Below are 24,730 nucleotides of genomic sequence, written 5' to 3'. Positions count from 1 at the left end.
AGGGAGGGAGGGAGGAGAGGAAGGAAGGAAGGAAAGAGAGAGGGAGGGGGGAGGGAGGGAGGGAGGGAGGGAGGAGAGGAAGGACACTTTCTCGAAGATTAGTGGATATCTCCAAGACAGCAAAGGAGGAGGGATGAATACAGTAAGCGTTGTATTGTCGCATAGCAAATTCTGTCTGTTTTGTGCTTGCGTCGTAATCTTGCCCATGAGTATATAAGGGACAGAGCTTGCATTATTAAATTATGACACATGTTTTATTGTTTTGACAAAACAGCAGCTTGCTGAAAATGCTCTTGGCAGACACGGTTTTTTTTTTTCCCCAATTGCCTCTATGATGACATCATCAAAATTGTCTTTCCCTACTTTATGGCTGGTGTGAATTGTTTTAGGCTGAAATTCTGTGCACACTTAGGAATACAGTCTATTAAAAATGCATGACTTATTTTGAGATAAGGGAAAACATTGTCAGTTAGGGGTGATCCAAGATGTTCCATTATACAGTTGAAAGATGGAGCTTATAGAAGATGGATTCTTCCTAACTGGGAGGCTCAGATGATTTCATATGACCATATTTTCCAAAAGTCTCACTCCCAAGGAATGAATCCTTCCATATGTACTATATTTTGGTTATTTCAGACATCAAGTCTTTCTGTTCTAGAACATCTGCTCAGCTTAGTATTCTGAGGACATTGAGAGCTGCCCCATTTTTCAAAAGCACATATCTTTGGAGAACGTCCTCATCCTTCTTTCATGTTCAGAGATGTCCTATAGAAGCACACACATTGGATGGAAGGACATGAAGCTCTCAAGAACATGTTCCTCTGGATCTCACTCGGAAGAGGCTTATCAAGCTAGGCTCTATGTGGTCTGGATAGTGGTTGGACAGCCAAAACTATAACCTGGCATTTCCTATTAACTATGGCAGTGTCTTCACTTCTCTTGGATGGTCTTGTGAGCCAAGAATGGTTTTCTCTTTAAAATAAAAGAGTATGCATGGTGCACTCGGAGCTGCTCATAAAGCATGATTTCTAAAAAGCAACGGTTCTTAGAATCAATCTGTTTCGTGGAAAGGCAGGAGACGAAGGATTACATCATCAGCTACAAGGCTGTGTTAGGAATAATGTATAAGTTACCAATTTGGGTATGTGATTAATGTTCCAATTAGAAATATTATTACAGGAGTCTGCTCTCCTGTAGGTAGAGCTGCTAAGTGATGAAAAGTGTTTCTGGGTACTTTGAGATGCTGGCATTGCCATCTAATTTTTCTTTGGCAGTATGAGAAATGCAGACTTTAAAGAGGTATTGTATTAGTATGTACTAGTTCCCTAGTATGTATTAGAGAAAAGAGAATTACAAATTTATGAGAAATGCAAAACTATTTGAAATTCTTTTGGTTCTGCTCCAAAATCACAGAAAATAATACAAAAAGGAAAAAAAAAGGAAGGGAGGGAGGGAAACAAGAAGGAAGGAAGGAAGGAAGGAAGGAAGGAAGGAAGGAAGGAAGGAAAGAAGGAATTTCTTCAGAGGCCTAATGGTTATCTCCAAGGCAGCAAATGAGGAGGGACGAAAATAGTATGGATTGTATTGTCGCATTGAAAATTCTGTCTGTTTTGAAAGTATGAAAACTTGAATGAAATATAGGACTATGAACAATCATGGAGGCCAAAAGATTTTTGCATCTAGAATTTATCAGACAAAATACCCAGTGCTATAATAGCCTAGGACTCACAGTTTCCACCAAATCTTTTCTAACATTCCTTCAATGAACTCATTTAGAAGAGTCCTTGTAAATAATCTAGTTTAAAATTCTAACATCACCAACAAGAAGTATTGTACAAAACCTGGAATGTGGGAAAGATCCAAAATTATCCTATGAAAGAAAACTCCTGTGTATCAAAAATGACGTTGAATCTAATTTCTTGTTTTGGAGCCAATGGAAACAAAATCAAGAAGAAATTGCTGAAAGTTTACATCTAGTATTGAAAAGAATGTCAAAATAATCATACATGTAATTCTGATCAAGCATGATTTATGGCCAATTCTGAAGGTTATTGATTCTCTCAACCTTTCTTGAGGAGGTCACATGAGTGATGGATATCACAAAAGCTATCAATGGAATATGAGTGATGCGATATGTTACTTTTTTGGTCCAGTTGTGATGAAAGCAGCAATCTCTTGCATACATCTATGATTTCATGCTATGTTCAACACCTAACATAGATATTGTATATAATTTATTTGGCATCATCAGTGCATCCGTTAGAAACTTTCTTGACGAGGTCATGTGAATAATGAAGATCATAAAAGCCACCAATGAAATATGAATGACACAATATGTGACTTTTTGCCCAGTTGTGATGAAAGTAGCAAGCTCCTGCATGCATCCATGATTCAATGTTACCTGAAATATCTAAAACAGATATTGAACATAATTTATTTTGTGTTGTCAGTGCATCCATTAGCTTACAAAATAACTTTTTTATGCTAAAACATATGCATAATTATTTTTGCCTCTATGCTGACCAATAGGTGAGCTTCATATTAAAGTCATCAGGATAGGTTCCCTAGAGAATGCAATGGGGTCCAGAAAAACCACTGGAATGCAAGTCGTCACCCTGATAACTTAGAAATAGGACTTAAATGCTTATTACATCTTCACCAAATCACCCATTTTAATGTCTTCTCATGATATTACAGATGTACTTATGGGAAGCAGTGGGATTCTGTGTGAATTTGAAAACCCTGGAGACACAATCAGTGGGAAAATTCTGCCATGGAAACCGGGGGGGGGGGAGATAATGCAAAATTATTTCATACAAGAAGAACAAAAGGTAGAAATAAAGAGATTATAACAAGTGTGATTGGACTGGCCAATAATATGTTATTCCCTCATGTGCAGTAATCATAAATTTAATTTGTATAGAGATGAGCATTATATTTGGATTACGTGTTTGACTGCCTACTTCCCTTGAAAGGGGGAGAAAGCTATGTGTGTATCTCAATGCATACAAATTAAAATATTCATCACCTAGCATAATTAAAATATGACCCCCCACTAAATCACAATCAGCTCTTGAAGCATTTGTTCTTTGCAAATTCTAAGACGAATTATATCTTGCTTCATAGAACCTAGAATGAGGCAAGTAACCATTTGTAGATAGAAACTATATTTATTTTTTAAAATTATCCTCTTGAGAACTGCCATGACGGTGATATTCTGGGACTTTTCTCTACAAAAATGGATCTGTTTAGCCTCGCCAAAATTTAATATGTTTCTTTTAGATTTCTTTTAGATTTCTGCTCCATCCCTGGAGGTTTTTAAGAAGAGGCTAGACAGTCACTTATCTGAAATGGTATAGGTTCTCCTGCTTGAGCAGGTGGCTGGACTAGAAGACCTCCAAGGTCCCTGCCAGCTCTATTCTATTCTTCTTTGAGGAGAATAGAATAGAATAGAATAGAATAGAATAGAATAGAATAGAATAGAATAGAATAGAATGGAATGGAATGGAATGGAATGGAATGGAATGGAATGGAATGGAATGGGAATAGAATAGAATAGAATAGAATAGAATAGAATAGAATAAATAGAATAGAATAGAATTCTTTAGTGGCCAAGTGTTGATTGGATACACAAGGAATTTGTTTCCGGTGCGTAAGCTCTCAGTGTACATACAAGTACTATTGATAATCATGATCATATACAACATGAAAATACATTCATCATAAATCGTGAAATACAACACATTCATCATAAATCATAAGATGCAACACTTAGTGATAGTCATAGAGTACTAGCTAAGCAAACAACATAAATCATACTAGGGTACAAAAAACAACAACATAAATCAGGGGTGTCAAACTACTAGCCCGTGGGCTGGATGCGTCATGCCAAAACCACACCAACCCCATTGCCAGCAATGGGGAAAAAGTTGTGATATGTTGTGACATTGCGAGTTGGACACCCCTGATATAAATTGTAAGATATAGTCACAAGAAGGTAAGAACAGGCAACAGAAAAGATGAGTATCATAGTAATACAGCTTTACTAGTATTTTGACAGTGTTGTAGGAATTAGTTGTTAAGCAGAGTGACGGCATGGGGGAAAAAACTGTCCTTATGTCTAGTCGTTCTGGTATGCAATGCCCTGTTGCATCGTTACCAAGAAATTGCCCAGTTATAGATCACAGGCTAAACAGGAACTCTGTTTAAAAGAATCAGGTAAAATTAAATGAAAAAAAAAAAGGCTGTGTACATGAGAAGTTTCTAGTCAGAGTAGACAATATAGACTTAGATGTATAAATTATTTAATCTGATATGTCAGTTTCCATATTTCATTATGAAAGACCTTCCGTCTTTGCTCTGAAATTTCATTTAGGCAAAATGTGGAAGTATCTCTAGTATTAATTCTATAAATAACCACAGAAGTAGTATTGTACTGTGTAATTGATTTAATTTTAATTCCTCATATTAGAACACTTCCTTCTGGATAGCTTGGATCAATCTTTTAGCATCTGAGATGAGTTGTCATGGCAACTTCAAGCTAGTGATGTTTTCAATCATGTTGATCAGCTTGAGGAAAATATATATTTTGACACCAGGGTATTTTCATCTTGAAAATTGGTTTGAAAACATAACTGTGGTGTAAAGTCAAGAACATCATATGAGGAGCCAAAGTCGTTTAACGTGACTGTCAGTGTAATATATTACTTCCTTGTGACAATGTTTAAAATGGATTATAGTTGTGATGGAATCAGATAATGGAGTCACAGAGCATCCCCACTGGTGCACTTGAAATAATTCACATATTGTGAGCATGAAAGTATGCCTAGTCTCATTTTTAAAATGGCTTTTGTTCTGGAAATGTGAAATGTATACATATATCAAAGCAAGGCAGTCCTGGAAAATGTCAGTTTCAAGCAGCATTCGATATATCTTTCCTTTTTTGGGAAAACCCATGAATTCGGACCACCTGAGAATTTGGGGCTTAACTTTTAAACAAATGAGAAAGATCTAACATAATTAAAACATGGTATTACTGCTCCATCCATCCATCCATGAGATTTCTGTATGGATGTGAACACATTACAACAGGAGTCCCCCCCCATTTTTCCATTAACACCATGATTTTGTATATCAACACATTCCCATTCCTTGGTTCATATTTCTGGAAATGTTGCCTGTCTGTCTGTCTGTCTCTGTCTATCTATCTATCTATCTATCTATCTATCTATCTATCTATCTATCTATCTTTATCCATCCATCCATCCATCCATCGGATTCTTGTATGGGTATACACAACAAAATTTTTACAATAGTAATCTGCACTTTCAGACAAAGGATGGTTCACTTTAGAAAGACTTGCTTTGATCCAATAATTTGCTTAAAATGGACAGTCCAGTCAGAAACATGATTCCATTTAGAGATTCAGCTGAGTTGCCTTTGAATTAAATATCTAAATTGGAGCCTTGACTCAGCCCTACAAATGGGCCTAATGTTCCAGCATATTACTTGGGTGGGAGAAATCCATATTTTATTGTACAGGCAGAGAAAGTTTCCATCCAAGTCCCCTTTTCCCTATTTTAATAGACTCACTACCGATAGTTCAAAATCTGTTTCCAGTTCATCTCTTTTAAAGGTTTCTTTGTCAATTCCAGAAGTCTTCTTAGCGTGCTCTGATGTATAATTACATGACTAATGTATTTATGAATACAGCAATTCTTTGTTAAGATTGAAAAAAAAAGCAAGGAAGGGCCATAATAAGCAGCTCCTTGCTGAACCTCAGCCAAATAATAAATCGAAATTATTGTTATTATTTACTATTTATACAGCATCCAGATTGGATATGCTACTTTTCAACAAAGGTAACAACATGCTCCTGTTTCCAAGCGCTCTATCAGTTACGGTTAAATATAAAAGAAATTAAGCAGAGACACAGGAGGAGAAAAGAAATAACCATTATGGACATTGTAAATGAGAAGTATATTAGGAAAAAAACGCAATGGATGGGGAGGGATGAAATGTCAGCTTGCATTATTCAGCTTCCGGTAATCACGTTGCTTTTTAAATTTGTCTTATTTGGCATCGCCGAATATGTTGTAACATGTTTATTACAGAAGCAGAGCTAAACTTAGAAGACTGGAGGAACTTCTGCTTCCAAAATTAGGGATAAATAATGTTTATTTCAAGGCACCTGAAGGCAATTTTCCCCCCTTTTTATCTGAAAAATAATCACCCTGTCCCCTCTTCCTTCATCTTCATGCACAAAGCCAAAGTCTTTGCTTTCCTCCTGCTTAGAAGCCAGAGAAAGAAGAAGCATTGATGAACATGAAAATAACTTCCTAGCATGGAGGTCCTTTAACTTAAGAAAAGGCTTGGTACTTATTTAGTGTATGGTCCTGCGAGTCCCTTGGACTGCAAGGCGTTCAAACCGGTCAGTCCTAGAAGAGATCAACCCCGACTGCTCTTTAGAAGGCTAGATCCTGAAGTTGAAACTCAAGTCCTTTGGCCACCTAATGAGAAGGAAGGACTCACTGGAGAAGGGCCTAATGCTGGGAAAGATTGAGGGCAATAGAAGAATGGGACGACAGAGAATGAGATAGCTGGATGGAGTCACTGAAACAGTAGGTGTGAACTTAAATGGACGCCAGAAGATGGTGGAGGACAGGAAGACCTGGAGGAATGTTGTCCATGGGGTCGCGATGGGTCGGACACGACTTCGCAGTTAACAACAACAACAAAGGAACATGACAAAAGAGAAATCAATCTATACAAACCTTCAATGGTCAACCATACCTAGATACACCATGGCCTAGCAGCCTATTAATCTCAATCTTGCCTAAGGTAGGACTAGAACATGCAGTCTCTTGGTTTCCAGGCTGGTGCCTTAACCACTTATCCAAACTATCTCTCCATGGTGGAGAAGGAGTGTGTGACACCTGCTATTAATGTAGCCTTGTTGTGCTAGGCCAGGGGTAGGCAACCCAAAACACTTAAAGAGCCACTTGGACCTGTTTTCCACCAAAAACAAAACCCTTTTGATATCTAAAATGAAGATAACACTGCATATATCCTTTTTTACCTTTATTATAGGTGTGTGTGTTTGTGTGTGGGGGGGTATTTGTGTGTGTGTATGTGTGTGTGTGTGTGTGTGTATGTATATGTATGTATGTATGTGTGTATACACACACACACACACACATACACACACAGATTAAAAAAGGATATATGCAGTGTTATCTTCATTTTAGATGTCAAGAGGGTCTCTCTCTCTCTCTGTCTCTCTCCCTCCCTCTCTATCTGCCCTTGGTCTACCATTCCTCTTCCCCCACTCTCTTTCTTTCTCTCTCTCTCTCTCCTCTCTCCCTCCCTCTCTCTCTTTCTCTCTCTCTCTTTCTCCCCCCCCTCTCCCATCTGCTGCTCACCTGGCAAGCTTCAAGCTGTTGTCCAACAAGATCAGGGATAGGCAACCTCGTCTCTTTTATGACTCATGGACTTCAACTCCCAGAATTCCTACACACACACACACACGCACACACGCACACACACACACACAGAGAGAGAGATTGAAGCAGAGAAGCGCAATTGCCTTTCTCTGTCTCTCTCTCTCTGCAAAGGCAGAGGAGGCTGGGAGCCACAGAGCAAGGCTCAAAGAGCCGCATGCGGCTCTGGAGCCGCAGGTTGCTGACCTGTGTGCTAGGCCATTGATAGGAATTTGAGGGAGACATGAAATAATCTTGATTATACTATTGACATTGAATACAACCAGAAAATCTTGTTGATGATGTTGCCTAGTTTGGTAATGAAAGGTTCAGAAATTATATTAAAACAAGCTTGGAGAACAAACCATAGCCAAAATATACTACTGACAATTCTCACCATTTCAGAGCCTTCCACCAAGAAACTGACCATTGTCATCAATTATATCAGAAGCTTTCTGCCAATAAAGAGCAACTTCCTATCTAGCTAGTGCCAAGGCTGACTGGGATTCCCCAACTCCTGTTAAATGAACTGTTAAATCCCAAATTGACTCATCTCTGCCTCCCATAGCCTGCCAGCCTATTGAGTCATTGCAAAGGTATTCATTATATTGTAATGGCAAATACGTTTTGCTCTTTTCAACGGTCCCTCTTTTTTCTTAGTGGACTCATATGAGAAATAGCTGAGGAAGTCTTTGGAGAGAGCAATAGCTTCTTCTCTCCTTTTATGCCAATGATTTAAAATACAGGGTTTTGAAGCAGTGAACACAAAAAGTTGGAGAAATAGTCCACTTTTAATCTGTGGGTTGGGGGAAAAAAAGCTTTTCTCTGGAAGAAAATTGTTTTAAAATATTCTCCTCAGTCTTAGTATTTTTTTTCTCTCGCAACTGACACAGAAAAGTGACATCCAATGAAGGTTACATCCATCACACTCTGATGTTTAGTGTGATTGTGTTGCTCAAAGGCACGCCTTACTTGACCTTTCATCGTTAAAAGCTAAAGTATACAGCCTGACAATGAGGACTGAACTAAACTTCCTCATTACTGTTCATGAATAATTTCAGTAGTCCTAAAAGCATTTCTCTTTATTGAATGTTATACCATTTGTAGCAACAATTTTCCATTCCTGTTCCTTCAAATGAGCCATCACGGAATCCAATCAAATTAGTTATACGTTGCTTATGAGACCATTCTGATCACTTTTTGATATATATATATTTTATCTCTCACTGATTTCAAGAAACAAATAGGCACATTTTGGCTTTATGAAGGCATTTCTTTCTGTGATATTTTCAGGAAAAAAAATATAAGTCTTAATTTAAAGACAAGTAGTTACATGAGTACATGAATTCAGACAACTTCTAAGCAACATGCAAGCACACTAAAAGGGGGAGTAGTAAGCTTATATGACTTTCATAACAGTAAACTTGACATGACTTTCAGCTAAGAAAATATTCATTTCTGTGAGTGTGGTTTGGCCCCTGTGGAACCTAATAATATGCATATTTTTTTTTAGCCAAAGTAAAACCAAACAATCTGCAGACACTGGTTTCCTTTCCTTTGGAAAATGTTAAAGATAGTTGTGGGTTTGATGAAAAGAAAGACAAAAATGGCATAGATTAAAAGGAGGTTGAGAAAGAGTAGTTCAAAACATGTGGTCGTAATGTTTGTTTTTCTCACGCCATAAACCAAAATTCCAAAATTTTGGCTTACAGCGTTCACCATCACTGATCATTGGGTGGAGAGTTATAGCTTAAAAACATTGCAAAGCAAATCGCTGAAGGTTCTCAGTCATCCAGATAGAATTGTCTGGAAGTTGAGTCATGACAACTGGACTTTTCTTTTTTGTTTGAAATGTTACACTGCTTATCCAGGTAACTTCTGTCTGAAGCTACTTGGATAAGCAGCAAAATGTTTCAAACAAAAAAGAAAAGAAGTCCTGTTGCCATGATGCAACTTCCAGACATTGCTAAGCAAGGTGTCTCAAAGAAACTCCAAAGATTAAAGACTATTTGCAAAAGCTGCATAATTCTTGATGGCTTATTCTTTATTTTATGTACACAGAGACCCTGAGATATTCAGTGGCTGAGCCAAAGATACTGTTCCTTCCTCATTCTTCATAAATGACTCCTTTTGCCATAGCTAATTCTGGAAAACAGGACTTTAGTTTTGCCCCACAGGTATGATAGAAAAGAATTTGATCAAGACTGTTGATCTGATGTTGGCTGTTTCTTTGTATACCAGTGCAACTTCTAAGTGATTAAGTGAAATACAGTCCACTAATCATGTGTTGTAGCCTCTACTCAATGTGTTCAATAAGCTCCCAATTTTGCTGCTTGAATAAGAAAGTAAATGTAAATGTAAAGTCAATGGCATTGTTGAAAGCAGCTGCCAAGTCGTACTGCATACTCAATAAACTCTGGCTCATTGCATCAAACCTGGAGTACAGGGGGTCCTTCCTGTCCATCCAAACTGATACTTTGCACTGTGAACCAAATTTCAATATCCTCAGCAACCATGAAACAATTTCTGTGTTGCCCCTTTTAGATTATGCACTGCTTCAGGTACCAAGATATTTTGAGACAGACTTATTTTGATTATCAGTACTTTTCTCTGAAATACATGGTTTGGCTGTCCTTGATGGAGTCCACGTGGATATGTTAATTCTACAGTCTCCTCTTTCCATTTGATTTTACTCATAGGTTTGAAAGAAATCAGTGCAAACTGATCAGGAAGGTGGTGGTGGGGGGTACCTGATGATATATTGCAATGGAGAATAGTGGTTTAATTGCTCCTGAGTGACCCTCAACGGTTCTAATACTTTCAGGATGACAGACCATTGTTCTCCATTGCAGACTTGAAATTCATGATCACACCAGGCAAGAAACTAGATGAATTGGCTTTGTTTTATCATCCATTAAGCTTGTCATTCCATATACAGCTTATTGAACTTTCTTAGCTTGATCCAGCTTTGCGGAGACTCATCACAATAAATTAACATAAATGCACCTGAGTGATGGAACTGACAATGATGTTTCATGCCAAAGGACTGAACTGTTGCATATTTCATTATCACTAGGAGGGAGAAGTGACTTCTCCTTCCTTTCCCCCAAAACACAAATGCTGTGAAAATTCAAAAGAGCTGCAGTTGAGTAACTTACATTTTAATGTTTGTTCTGTTTGGTGGATCAAAAAGAAACTTACAATAATTTGAAGGATAACGATTATTACTATGGTTGGTCATATTGTCAGCCAGATGTTTAGACTGGATTTGGCATATTTGTCCATCTATTGAGTCCTTCCCAAGGACCTGGGATAGGCAGCAGTTCTTATTTAAGCTGCCTTTTGCAACTGACCGCTAGTGATTTTGTCAATGTCAATGGTGGTCAAATGGCGATCCAGATATTTTGGAACTGCATCCAGGACAACTATTACTGTCAGTGTTATCTTTTTTTTTGCCACAGTTGGGAAAAAAATATTCTACCGTGTTTCCCCCAAAATAAGACTGGGTCTTATATTAATTTTTGCTCCAAAAGACGCATTAGGGCTTTTTTTCCAGTTTCAGGAAAATACAGAACTAAATGTGTCCATCTGGATGGAAATCTTAACTGGGGCTTATATTACAAGCATCTTGAAAAATCATGCTAGGGCTTATTTTTTTGGTTGGGTCCTATTTTCGGGGGAAAACAGTAGTTGGTTGCCTAATCAGCCAGATGTTTAGATTGGATTAGGCATTTTTATCTACCTATTGATTCCTTTCTAAAGACATCAGATGGGATGGGATAGAATAGAAATAGAAATAGGAATAGGAATAGGAATAGGAATAGGAATAGAATAGAATAGAATAGAATAGAATAGAATAGAATAGAATAGAATAGAATAGAATAGAATAGAATAGAAAATATGGAATGGAATGGAATAGAATAGAATAGAATAGAATAGAATAGAATAGAATAGAATAGAATAGAATAGAATATTCTTTATTGCCCAAGTGTGATTGGACACACAAGGATAGGCAGATATTGTTGATATTCTGGTTATTACTTTTTATTATTTTAAATAGTAAATATTGAGTGGATTATTGAGGATCATAGTTAAGAATAGAGCTAGTTGTCACCTACAGTATATACAGTAGAAGCGTAAAGTTTTTTTTATTTTCTGTAGGAGTTGGAAGGAAGAGTTTGAGAAGGTAGTCCTGGCCTTGAGACGCAGTAAAGAGAAGATTAATTTTTCAGTTGTTTGTTTTTCAAAAATAAAAAAGAAGAAAAGGGAGAAATGTCAAGCAAATTCTTTCTGTTTATGTTTCTGAAGCTGTATTTCATCCACCAGGGTCTCTAGAGGAACCACGATAGGCAGTGATAAATTCCAGTTCAGTGATTTATAGTTTTTAAATAAAAACAAATGGCTCCTATGTGCATCCTTTGAGCACGGCTTCCTTGGACTTCTTCAATTCACATGAATTTTAAAAACCAAGCAGGAATATTTGACCTTTTCCATCACAGTCTATATGTGGAACTGTAGTTTCAAAGTCACATTTTAGTTTCATGATTGCCAGCCTCCGGTTTTCATACTGGAATCCCCCTTGAGTTCCATATTAACTGGGCTAATTCTGATATTGAGAGAGGATAAGGTCAGGCTTGCGTCGTCACCTATAAGCTCATTCCATCTTGTTTCCTTGATAACCTATAAATTAAGAGAGTGAATATCATAAAAAAGCCCATTTTAAAATCTCAGGATGTCTGTATTGTCCCTTTAAGCTTTGCAGTCAACAATCCCATCCAATTGTTCAGGAAAGGTGCTTCTAGCAGATAACTAAGTTCTAGTTTGCACATAATAGCTGTATAAAGTGAACACCAGACACTGATGTATCCAGCCTCAATGCTCTAAGCAAAGTGCCAGAATAATGTGCTCTAAATTACAAACTATTGACCCCAAAGTGAAGTTATCTCAAAACTAGACCAATTCATCTTAGCTGGCTGTTTGCTCTGAAGCAAGTTTTTTCTACACATGGATTTATCCCTGCATAGATTTGTTCACACTATGGCTGCGAGCCCATGCCAAACAAGCATGTTAAACTAAAAACAAACACCCACACAATATGGTATTCAAATCCAAGCTATGTTTCTTACCTACGTTAGTTCATTCTAGATCCTATCTCTTCTGATTCAGTTTACAGCTTCTATTTCTTTTTCAGCCATGGTGGCATGGTGGTTAGAAAGCAGTATTGCAAGCTAATTCTGCACAGTGCCAGCAGTTCAGTCCTGACCAGCTCAAGGTTGACTGATCCTTCCATCCTTCTGAAATTGATAAAGTTGAGGACCCAGATTGTTGGGGGCAAGAGGCTGACTCTGTAAACTACTTAGAGAGGTCTGTAAAGCACTGTGAAGTGGTATATAAGACTAAGTGCTATTGCCCTTCCTTCCTTCCTTCCTTCCTTCCTTCCTTCCTTCCTTCCTTCCTTCCTTCCTTCCTTCCTTCCTATCTATCTTCCATAACTCTGCTGCCAAGAGTTTGATCCTGCCCAGCTCAAGGTTGACTGAGCCTTCCATCCTTAATTTTAATATTGTTTTGTTGTCCCATGAAATTAAATATTAATAATATAGATATATCTTGGCAGCCAATCCAGTTTGCAATCCCCATAATATCTAAAGGCAGCTTTAATCCGTTCTTCAATAACTAAGCATTTGATATGCACTTAATCGAAATAATTGCCCATTTGTGTTATTTTGTGACAATCCAATATACACAAACAAAAAAGGAACTATTAATGAAAGAAAATTTAATTATAGATGAAAAATTGTCTTGCTTACTTAGTAGCGATGACCTATTAAAGGATATTTGAATTCTAAAAGCAATTTTTAAAATTGTGTTGATTAGCAAACGTGCTTAAGAAAGAGCTAATGGAATGCTTAATTAATTGACTGCATTTATGCTTTGTGCAAGGTTTCCACTGACCGGCTTGTTCCAGCATGATTGGATTTTCCTACAATAGACATGTGCACATACAAGGGTCACTACAATTCTTCAAGTACAATCAATACTTTATTGGCTGCCTCTTGGCTAATCTGGGATAGAAACAAGAACTAATGTTCTCCCTTTGCCAGTATAATCACATTAGGATGAAGCCTCTCATCCATGAATAGAAGAGTATGACAAAAATATTCACCCATCCATCCATCCATCCATTAAATTACAACATTTATATGCAGTGTTTTTGCAGTAAAATTAAAATTAGACCTTTTCCAATACCATGAGGTGAGTGGTTGCAAGGAAGAAGACTTACTTCCTGGGGGAGTGGGGGCAAGCCAACTTAATTCAGTTTGCAGAATACTCTCAAAGTAAGAGATTACAGGTTGTCCTTGACTTTTATTTTTATTTTATTATTTTATTTTATTATTTTATTTTTATTTTATTATTTTATTTTATTTTATCATTTTATTTTTATTTTTATATTATTTTACTTTGGTTTATTTAATTTATTTTATTATTTTATTTTTATATTATTTTACTTTAGTTTATTTATTTTATTTTATTTTTTATTATTTTATTCATATGCCACCCAGCTCACTGTCAGGCGACTCTGGGAATCTTACAACATCCTAAAAGCCAAAAGTAGGAACCTGTCTATGCAGGTTCTCAGCCATCCAGGTTATAGTTGTCCCAAAGGTGCTTTTCCAAAAGGCGACTGGACTTTCTTGTTTTGTTTTGTTTTGCCTTGAAAACATTTCGCTTCTCATCCAAGAAGCTTCTTCATTTTGCAATACTTAAATAAGTTCAAAACCAGAATGCAATAAATATCTTCCTAACACAGGTGGCTTGAATCATTTTTCATAAAAGGTGGAAATGTAAAGGGCCCTTCTTAAAGTCAGGGAGTAGGCTCATCCAGAGAGAGGGTGGTGAAACATGGTTTGGGTGAAGAGCAATAAACCACAATGTGGCTTTTAGGCAAAAGGGAACCAGCTTCCCAGTGGTGGGATTCAAATGTGTGAACAACCGGTTCTCTGTGTGGATGCCACTTCCGGAAGTCCATTCTGGGACTGGACAACCACAAAATTAGCTCTCACCACTGCATCTTCCTCTCCAAACTCATCTTCTGACTGTCTATGAAAGCTTAAGCTTTCCACAAGGGCAATTTAACCTCAGAACAGTTTGATACCAAGACATCTCATGAACTCATGGCTCATTTCAGCAAAGGTTGCATTTGAAATGACTACAGTCATAAGCTCTCAACTGAAAGATGCACTTAATTATTATTATTATTATTTTCCTTTCTACTGGTCTAAGTGCAGCCTGTTAATTTATTTCGTGGTGGCCATAAAATTATTGTAAATGAGGTTCCAATTAATGGCCAAGTCAATGAAAGGTGACTTTTCAGTAACATTGCTAATGCTGAAAAGACTTTGTCTGACCCATTTCACATTGATGGAACTATGCATGAGAACAGTACCACTTGCATATAATACGTAGCATGTTGAGGTCATGAATCCACCCAAGACTATGGAGTGCTCAAGAGAAAATTCAAACTTTCAATTCTTGATTAAGATTCGTTTGGAATGATTTGGTTGTTAGAGATCAGGTATGCCAATAAGGTGTGACTATCTCAATAGTATTTCATTTCCTCTCTTTATAATTAATAATAAAAAAATAGTTGATGCAATAATCCATAACAATTGCTGTTGGGAGAGCTATTACTTGGTATGACACGTCCCATATTTTCATAATTATATAACCTAATTCATAGATGGCAAAGTTTGAAATGTTATGTTTTGCATAATCGAAACACACACTTTTGAGACACGTGTGAATCCAGATTTCTTTCTTTCTTTCTTTCTTTCTTTCTTTCTTTTTCTTTCTTCCTTCCTTCCTTCCTTCCATCACAGAAAGAAAGAAAGAAAAGAAGGAAAAATAAAAGAAGGAGGGAGGGAGGGAGGGAGGGAGGGAGGAAGGAAGGAAGGAAGGAAGGAAGGAAGGATCATATATCCACCAAAAGATATTTCATTGCTGAAAATTTGAAAATTTCCTTTAGAAAAGAGACAAGTTGCAATGACCAAAATCTGTTCTATATTTCTGAAATAAACTCAGAAACCATTTCTAACTAAAATGGCTTTAAATATTCCATCACCGTTGCCTGCTTTCCATTTAAATCCAGCATCAGTGTATCTTGCTAGATCACTTCTCTGCATCCCATTTGAAGATTCCATATTAACTAAAAGAGTCTGGAGGAAGTTGGCTTGTTTTTTTTCTCCCAAAGCAACAACTATATTTTAATTATGGGAATGTTATGTAAATAACATAGAGGGACAAAATGCTATCGGATTAGCCAAGTGTGACAATTATTTGCGACTTCTAAATGTAACTATTATCATGAAATGGGAGGAAGAAAATGCCATTTGCTGAAGAATTTTGCTTAAGGTAAAATATAAGCCCCGGGGCATTTTAGCATATAATTGGCAAAGCAGAAATATTAAGTGATTGCTATGGATTCTCTTCTCGTCAATATTTGATTTTCAAGGTTTTTGGCTATGGATCCTTTACAGAATTTGCTTCCTACTGAGCATAGGCTTAGTAATATAGTTCAAAGTTTGCTCCAGTTTTCCATGGGCCTTTCGGTTTAAAGATAGAACTTTTGACTTCTATGGGATCAGAGCCCTCTTTTATGTCTCTGGTTTAAGTCAGGAATAATGGCAAGAGAAGTGAATTTTCACAGAAGCAAGTAAGAAAGGAGGGCCCTTATTGTTGCTTCTGATCCGAACAAAAATTCTGCCCTTCGTATCACACCCGCATTAGACATGGCAAAGGTACCAGCAATGATATTCTAAAAGATAGGGCGGTAAAGTGTAGCTACATTAGTCCTGCTTTTTGTTAGCTGTGAAAGGAGCTGTCAGAGGACGAAATTTGCAGAAAGACTTTTCCACCAGCCCCCAAACAATTTTCAAATTAGAACTCCATAGATAATCTACATCTGAACAGTTGCAAACTTTCAGCCTGTTTCTGAATCATCCTGCAATTTACTGCTCTAGGAAAGCATGATCTTTGCATTCATTTTCTTGTATTTCCATGCATTTATTTTTGTCATATTTCTCCATATTTGTTGTCTGTTCTAAACTTTGGAATACATTGTTGGAATGCATGTTTATGCAACAACTACAGTAGTATTCAGCCAGTAGGTGGCAGTCCTTACAAGTTTGAGTCTATGGTATATACTCTATGTTCTTTTGTTCTAAGTAGAGTTTCCTGTTTCCCCTTACAGTTAAGCAGTAAAGCACATGGTGACGTTACACTTTGTTTGATCTGTGGTGATATATATAACAGAATTTCTAACAGAAAAACAGCCAGTGGACCTCCAGTTCTCCATGAAAATAAGTTTGGTAAAAAAAAAAAAAGTTAGGTTGGACTTATTAATTTGGACAAACTTTTATGTATCTCCCACAAGGAAAAAAATAAAATACCAAGTAAGTTAGAAAAATGTATCTAAGAGCTTTCATCTTAACATATATTTCTGTTTCCATCAGTATTTAATCTCCAAGAGCAGGCAAGTGCAGCTTCTTGGATCTTGCCTTGTACTTTTGAACTCTTATGACCACTATTTATCATCACATTTTTTCCTCTAGGAAGATTCATGATCATTCTGGATAGATGGAATTATTATAAGATTTCAGAGAATGTAGTTCTTCTAATTCAAGCAGGAGACCTTACACTATTTCAGACAAATGGTTGTCCAGTCTCTTTCGGAAAGTCTCCAGTGATGGAGCATCCACAACTTTTGAAGACAAGCTGTTCCATTGGTGGATTGCTCTCCCCATTCCTCCCCATTAGGAATGTTCTCTTTAATTCTAGGTTGCTTCTCTCCTGGGTTAGTTTCCATCCATTGTTTCCTGTCTTGCCTTCTGGTGTTTTGGAAAATAGTTTAACCTCCTTGTCTTTGTAGGAGCCCCTCAAATATTGGAACACTGCTATCATGTCTCACCTAGTCCTTCTTTTCATTAGACAAGAACACTGTTCTAATACTGAGTAGAATATTTCTCCCCATTGCTATTTTTCTTTAAATCTGATGAAAGAGAAAGGGCAGTTCAAAATATTTCTTCTCCAAAGCAGAAGATTTTCACATTTTCAAGGATGGAGTGCCATTGCTTGACATCGGCCTAATTGAGGTGACCGAGATATGCAAGCAATAGTTTAATCTTTCATGGTACAAGCGGCTTTCTGGTGATTTGTAGTCTCTCTGGCTTCTGACTTTTAAATGAAATATAACAAAAGACAATAACACAAGGGACTTTCCTTCAGCTTAGGAAACAGGGCAGGAATAAGGGGAAAATGTGAGTCCAAAGCAGCGGGATCTTCCGCCATTGTGAACATCCCCCCCCAAAATATCCCCAAAATGAATTCAGAAAGAGATGTTCATGCTTTCAGAGAATGAAGAAGTCAAAGGGAAGGAGGAGGATGAACGTTCTAAAAAAATAACGTCAGAGATGTCAGTATAAAATAACATTCTTGACAAATATGGTCAGTGAGAGACAAGACAGATTTACAGTAAAACAAAGTCAGGATGAAAAGGGAATGTCTGTAGATTGCAGCAACTGCTTTACAGCCCATCACTTTTACATTATTCATAAACTTCTAAAAGAAGAAGAAGATAGCCCACCCCACCCCTAACAACCGGCTCTTGATTTTGTTGCTTCTCTCTCTCTCTCTCTCTCTCTCTCTCTCTCTCTCTCTCTCTCTCTCTCTTTCTTTTTTTTGGGGGGGGGGCAAAGGCAAAAAATAAAAAATAAAAGTGCCCTTCCATTTTCCACCGTGCAATTTCCAGCCGGGCTGACTGGGAGAAGGACTGTGTCTTTAAAATTAGTGTCATCTTATTTGCCTTTTCAGGTTCATTTATGTCACTTGCCACAGGAGCCAGAGTGCAATTTCTTTTTAATCATTTCTTCATTCCCCCTTGAACAGTTCCAGGCTTAGCTGACTGCAGAGAAAGATGAAAGGGAGGAAGCAATCCCACCTTTGCTTTAATTTGGTTGCCTTTCATGGGAAACTTCACTAGACTGAGAGCCACTCCATTATACTACAGATGCCAAAGCAGCACATGACATTGGTTGTCAAAGCCAGCACTCCCTAACCAATTACTTTCCCTCCCCTCACTCTTCGCCGTGCATGCAAAACACGTTTCTCTGTTGAGATTCAAACTGTAAATACATTTTTTTTTTTTTTGGAGGAAAAACAATCAGAAATGCCTTTGAGAGATAAGGCTTGTTGCATTGCTAAGTCACAAAATGTAAGCAGGAGATTCTACTAGGGGACCATATAGATGCATACATAAAATAAAGGCATCAGGGATGATTTTGTAGAATATAAAATGTACCCTGCTGAAGGATCAGAACGTGAATCCAACCAGCTCAGCAGTTTTTAAATCTGGTTAGCGGTATTTTTTTTTTTCCAGATTTCAGCAAGGAATGTTTCTTAGTTTTACCTGAAGAATGCTGAAGGTTCAGATTGGTGTATTCTGTGTGCTATATTATACTGTTGCACACTATAGATTTTTACTACAGAGGTGCAAAGATTCAATTCAAAGGTTTGATCAAATCTCAAAGGTGCTTTTTCAAAGAGCAACTGGGCTGTTTTTTTTTTTCTTGGAGGAAGAAGAAAAAAACATTTCACTTCTCATCCAAGAAGCTTCATCAGTTGTGATGTTTTAATATCACAACTTAGATATAAAAGGGAGTAGGGTGCCTGTGTTGCCACAGAACAATGTTGGTTTTGTCATTCCCTACTCCTCAAGCCTCACGGCTGGTACCCCTGGAAGGAGAAATGTAAGAAGAGGGAGGATCAGCCTGTTTTCCAAAGCACCAGAAGGCAAGACAAGAAGTAATGGATGGAACTTCATCAAGGAGAGAACCAACATAGAAATAAGGAGAAATTTCCTGATAGTGAGAACAATCAGTGGAACGGCTTGCCTTCAGAAGTTCTGGGTGTTCCATCACTGGAGGCTTTTAAGATTAGATTGGATAACCTTTATTGTCATTTTTTACTGTGGGCACGACGGCACACATTAAAAATGAGATTTAGTTGCTTGCTCTCAAAGCGTAGACATACATAACACACATTTAAACATACTGTATACAACATATGTATAGATCAGGAATTCTGGAAGTTGAAGTCCACGAGTCATAAAAGAGCCAAGGTTGCCTACCCCTATAACCCTTATATATATGTAAGATATAAATATGAATCACTGTCCATCTTGAATACATAAGAGGAAGCTTTAGAGTTCACAAGGTTAATACTGTATTTTAAGAGGAGACTGGACAGTCACTTGTCTGAAATGGTATAAGGCAGTGGTTCTCAACCTTTTTAATGCCGCGACCCCCAACTGGCCGTAAGTCAAGGACTACTCAACTGGTGCAGCACCGTTTGCAGAATGGGACTTTTGGCGGGCTCAGCAGGGCAGAGACAGCCTGGACAATTCCTATTGGCTTTTGAAAGCCAATAGAATTAGACTCTATTCACGAGAGTCTATTCTATTGGCTTTCAAAAGCCAATAGAATAAAAGGGAGTAGCACAGCTAAGGAAAAGGGGGAAAAAATGGCGGACTGCGTTGTTTGGCGACCCCCGTGAAATGGTTGTTCGACCCACAGGTTGAGAACCACTGGTATAAGGTTTCCTGCTTGAGCAGGGGGTTGGACTAGAAGACCTCTGAGGTCCCTTCCAACTCTGATATTCTGTTAATAATATAGTAAATCCGAGCCCTTCAATACAGGTAGAGAAAAAGCAAGGAAGATTTCTCCAGTCTCTCTCTCCCTCCCCTCCCCTCCCCTTCTCTCTCACACACCACACACACAAAGGAATGCATGGTTTTCGAAGGATTAATAGACAAACTAGAGTAAAACCCAGCACGGCAATTAATTTTAGCCCAAACCTAACAGGATTGGAACCATAAACTATGTCCTCCTTTCAACATCCAAAACACAAGCCCATGTATTTTTCTAAAGTTATAAATTTCAGATCTGTTAAACCTGCCATGCCACTTCAGAATTTACACAGATGTTGGGCAATTGATGAATTTGTAAACTGGCATGCAAAATCAAATCTCCTTTTGTTGCCGTCTGCGGTTCTCCCCCCCTCCCCCCTCCTACCCCTCTGGAGCCCAAATTGGCTGGAACATTTTTTTTCTTTTCTTTTCTCATGTAACCGTTTTCAAGGTTGAAAATAAATCTTTTAGCGCAGCACAAATGTTCCATGCAAAATTTAAGACCGGGCTGAAATCCCACACCCAATTAGTAATTTAGGAGGGGTAACATATCCTGGCCTCTGGAAAGTATCCTAAACTGCAAAGAATTAATAATAATAATAATTTTTTAAAAAGACCTTGCTACTGACCCTAATATAGACTGATCTGCTTATGTCCTATGGGGCTTCTCTTTGTACGTTCTTCTCTTTGTATGAAAAAAAGGTTACAGGAATTGGGCGTATCTAGTCTAATGAAGAGAAGGATTAGGGGAGACATGATAGCTGTCTTCCAATATTTGAATGGCTCCTACAACGATGAAGGGGTCAAACTATTTTCCAAAGCACCACAATGTTGCCACAGAACAATGTTGGTTTTGTCATTTCTTGCCCCTTGACCATCCCTAGAAGGAGAAATGTAAGAAGGGGGGGGGAGTGTCAGCCTATTTTCCAAAGCACCAGAAGGCAAGACAAGAAACAATGGATGGAAACTAACCAAGGAGAGAAGCAATCTAGAACTAAGGAGAAAACCCCTAATGATGAGAGCAATCAACCAACGGAATAGCTTCCCTTCAGAGGTTGTGAGTGCTCCATCATAGGCTTTTGAGAAGAGACTGGACAACCATTGGTTTGAAACGGTACAGGGTCTCCTGCCTAAGCAGTGGGTTGGACTACTAGAAGATCTCCAAAATCCCTTCCAATTCTATTATTCTATATTCAATGTTCTATGTTTCAAAATTCAGCTTCAACCACTGCAATCCAGGTAGCAATGAGTGGACAACAGGGCTGAACTGATGCTAAATTTGCCTAAATGTAAAACCTTACTTTCCTCAACTACATTCTTTGCTTTCTGTTTAATTCTGAATACATTCAAGCATATCAAATAGGTGCGATGGTCAAGAATGGAACTATATGAGTAGAATGAAGTTTTTGAGTGCACCTTTGAGGCAATGTTTTTCCTTTGAATGAGTGGTGACAGATCTATTCATCGTTTTTTCTCTTGTTTTCTGAGATCTGGGCATATGAGAAAGATATTGATTACCTACCATTATTATCTCACTCGCCTTATGTTTGGTAGAATATTTTTACTTTCATCCAAAGATCCATCTCTCTTAATACCTCCTCTTTGTATAGGAATTCAGACCTTGTTTTCACTCTTTGTGATTGTGACATATAACAACGCCGTCAGATTTATTATTCCTGTCCTACTTGAGCTGTTTACATGTCGGTAACTCTTGTGTGGATTGCTTTATGTAAGAAAAAAAAACAACAGATGAGTCCTAAAACCTGTTATATCACGTGTAAGACCCTTAATATACAATAAGCGTAAAAAAAAAAAAAAAGGAAACTCACAATTCCCAGGCATGGGTTGACACTTTCAAGATCTGAATATACGTTTATGCTTCCGTTAGAAAGGAGATATAACAAGAAGAACAATGTGCCACAGAGATGTGTGTATGTGTGCGTGTGTGTGTTTGTGTGTGTGTATTTCTTCAGTGGTATAAATTATTTGTCCTCTTCTAAAATATGTGGGACATGTTAGTCATAGGTTTATTTATTTATGCTGCTTCGTAGTTAAATCAATATGCATTCAAAGCAGCCTACATGAATAAAACATCTGGGGGGACTGAATTCTGACTGCTGAGGTTTTATCTTTTTGTGCCCAGAGAGTTGGGTTATTTTACCATCCTGTCCTTGTCCGGAGGACAAGTTAGTTATAATTCCCAATACCTGGAAAGCTGGTAGATAGTCAGGCGTTGCTGACATTCCCTGCAAAGCTCTGCCATATTTTTGACCACACTCTATGGACACCCCTGCCCAAACTGATTCATACTTTTCAAATTCAGGTGGGGGTTTGAATATCTTTCACTGGTGGAGTTTTATAGTCCCAAACTTTGCATAGCATGGCATGTTTTAGTAAACGCTGAGTACAAATATCAGCAGAATAGGAAAAAGTCTAGAAATCGAGATGCCATCAAGTTACAGTAGGTTGGGCTTATAATTGCTGAATTCACAGATCTTTGCTCTCTTCATCTGTCTTGAAATTCTTTCACAAGAATATTCATACATGAGGGAACAATATATGTCTGGAAAAACTTATTGTATAAAATTAAATGTAAGGCATCAGCTTTTTTTTAATGTGGCTTTTAAAAAGAACCTAATGGAAAATACTTATGATTCCATGAAACTATGGGGAAAGTGCACAGAAGAGCAACAAAGATGATTTTAGGGGACTGGAGGCTAAAATGTATGAAGAACATTTGCAGGAATTGGGAATGTCTTTTCTAGTAAAAAGAAGGACTAAGGGTGACATGATAGCAGTGTTCCAATATTTGAGGGGCTGGCAGAAAGAAGAGGGGGTCAACCTATCCTCCAAAGCACCTGAAGGCAAGACAAGAAACAATAGATGGAAGCTAATCAAGGAAAGAACGAACCTAGAACTAAGGTGAACATTTCTGACAGTTAGAACGATTAACCAGGGGAACTACTTGCCTCCAGAAGTTGTGGGTGCTCCCACGCTGGAGGTTTTTAAGAAGAGATTGGACAGCTGTTTGTCTGAAATGGTATAGGATCTCCTATTTGAGCAGAGAGTTGGACTAGATGACTTCCAAGGTTCCTTCCAACTTTGTTATTCTGTCATTGACACAGACTTGATCTATTTCGGGGAGCCCAGAGCTGATCTGATCCATGGATGTTGTACAACCCATCCAGAGTAGAACTAACAAGATCTCTTCCTTCTTCCCTCTTCATGAAGCATCAGAGAAGGAAGTGACAGAGAACATTCACTAACTGCATACATAATCCCGCTTTTTAAATGGTTCTGTTCAGTGCTTTTTTTTGTAAAAAAAAAAAAAGGTGCTGGAACTCACACATGTCATACAACCCACCTCGCCTACCCTACAAGGTTCTGTCCAAAAAAGGTGCCGAAACTCCGTTCTGAGCGTTCTATGACAAAAAAAGCCCTGGTTCTGTTGCTAGTGTCCTAGCTAGCTTAATTCTGTTGCTTAGTTCTGCATCCTAAGCCTTGGTAGCCAGCAGCTCTCCAGTTGGTCAACTCACTTATTTTCGGTCTTTGCATCTTTGCCAATCGGTCAACCTGAATGGAATGAACACTCCTTACTGTTGCTGTTCCACATCCCTGAAACATTGGAATGATCTACTATGCCTTTTTTTTTCTTCCATAAGACATTGATTAATGCTTTTCTTTTCTTTTTTCCCCCCTCCTGATGACTAGTTGGCACTCTCCAACTGCCAATCAAGTACTTACATGGCTGTTCTTCCTTGTTGGCGGAAAGTTCCTATGCTTTGCAACATCCACTCCAGAGTATTGACACAGAGAGAAATTAATGAAAAGTGATTGGTTGGTATCTGGATTCAGGAATGACAATTATCTGAAAGTAACAAGGCAATTAAGTGACAAGAGCACTTTGAAAATACAAGGGAAAGAACATTCTGGTTCTCTAGCCTTCTTGACAGGTGGACCTATTTGAATTTCAGAGCTTTATTTAGAAAGAAGAAATAGACATGGAGTTTGACATCTCCTTCATTTCAGCCTTACCTTAGTTCTCTGGATTTTATTTTCAGCATGTTCAAAGGTCCATATATTGTTGCTTGGAGCAGCTGTCTGACAACTAACCTTTCTGCACATCTGCATCCCAAACTGGGTGGGAGATAACTTTAAAAAGGAAACAAGTAAGAAAATCAAGGAGGACTTGGAAAGCCAGCTGAAAGTCAGTTGATACTGAAGCAAACATGGGGGGGGGGAGAGACAAAGCCAAAAAGAGATTTGGGGACACCTATCTCCTCTATTTTTGATGTCCACTCCCCCCCCCTCTTGCTTTGCAAGTAGTCCTCCATTTACCGTCACAACTGAAGCTGGACTTTTCGTCATAAATTATTGTGGTTGTTAAGCAGGTCACCATGTATCCTGACTCAAAAAATGAAGGGAGATCTCTGTGTCAGCGATTTGGAAAACTTGGAGAAAAAGCAAGATAGAAATCAAATAATTTAATCCCCATAGATTTCCTTAAATGCTG

This window comes from Crotalus tigris, unplaced genomic scaffold (assembly GCF_016545835.1).
Source record: "Crotalus tigris isolate CLP2741 ecotype Arizona unplaced genomic scaffold, ASM1654583v1 scf7180000017622.5263843, whole genome shotgun sequence".
NCBI classification, from domain to species: Eukaryota; Metazoa; Chordata; class Lepidosauria; order Squamata; family Viperidae; genus Crotalus; species Crotalus tigris.
The sequence above is the reverse complement of the archived record's forward strand: the minus strand, read 5'-3'. Positions refer to the sequence as shown.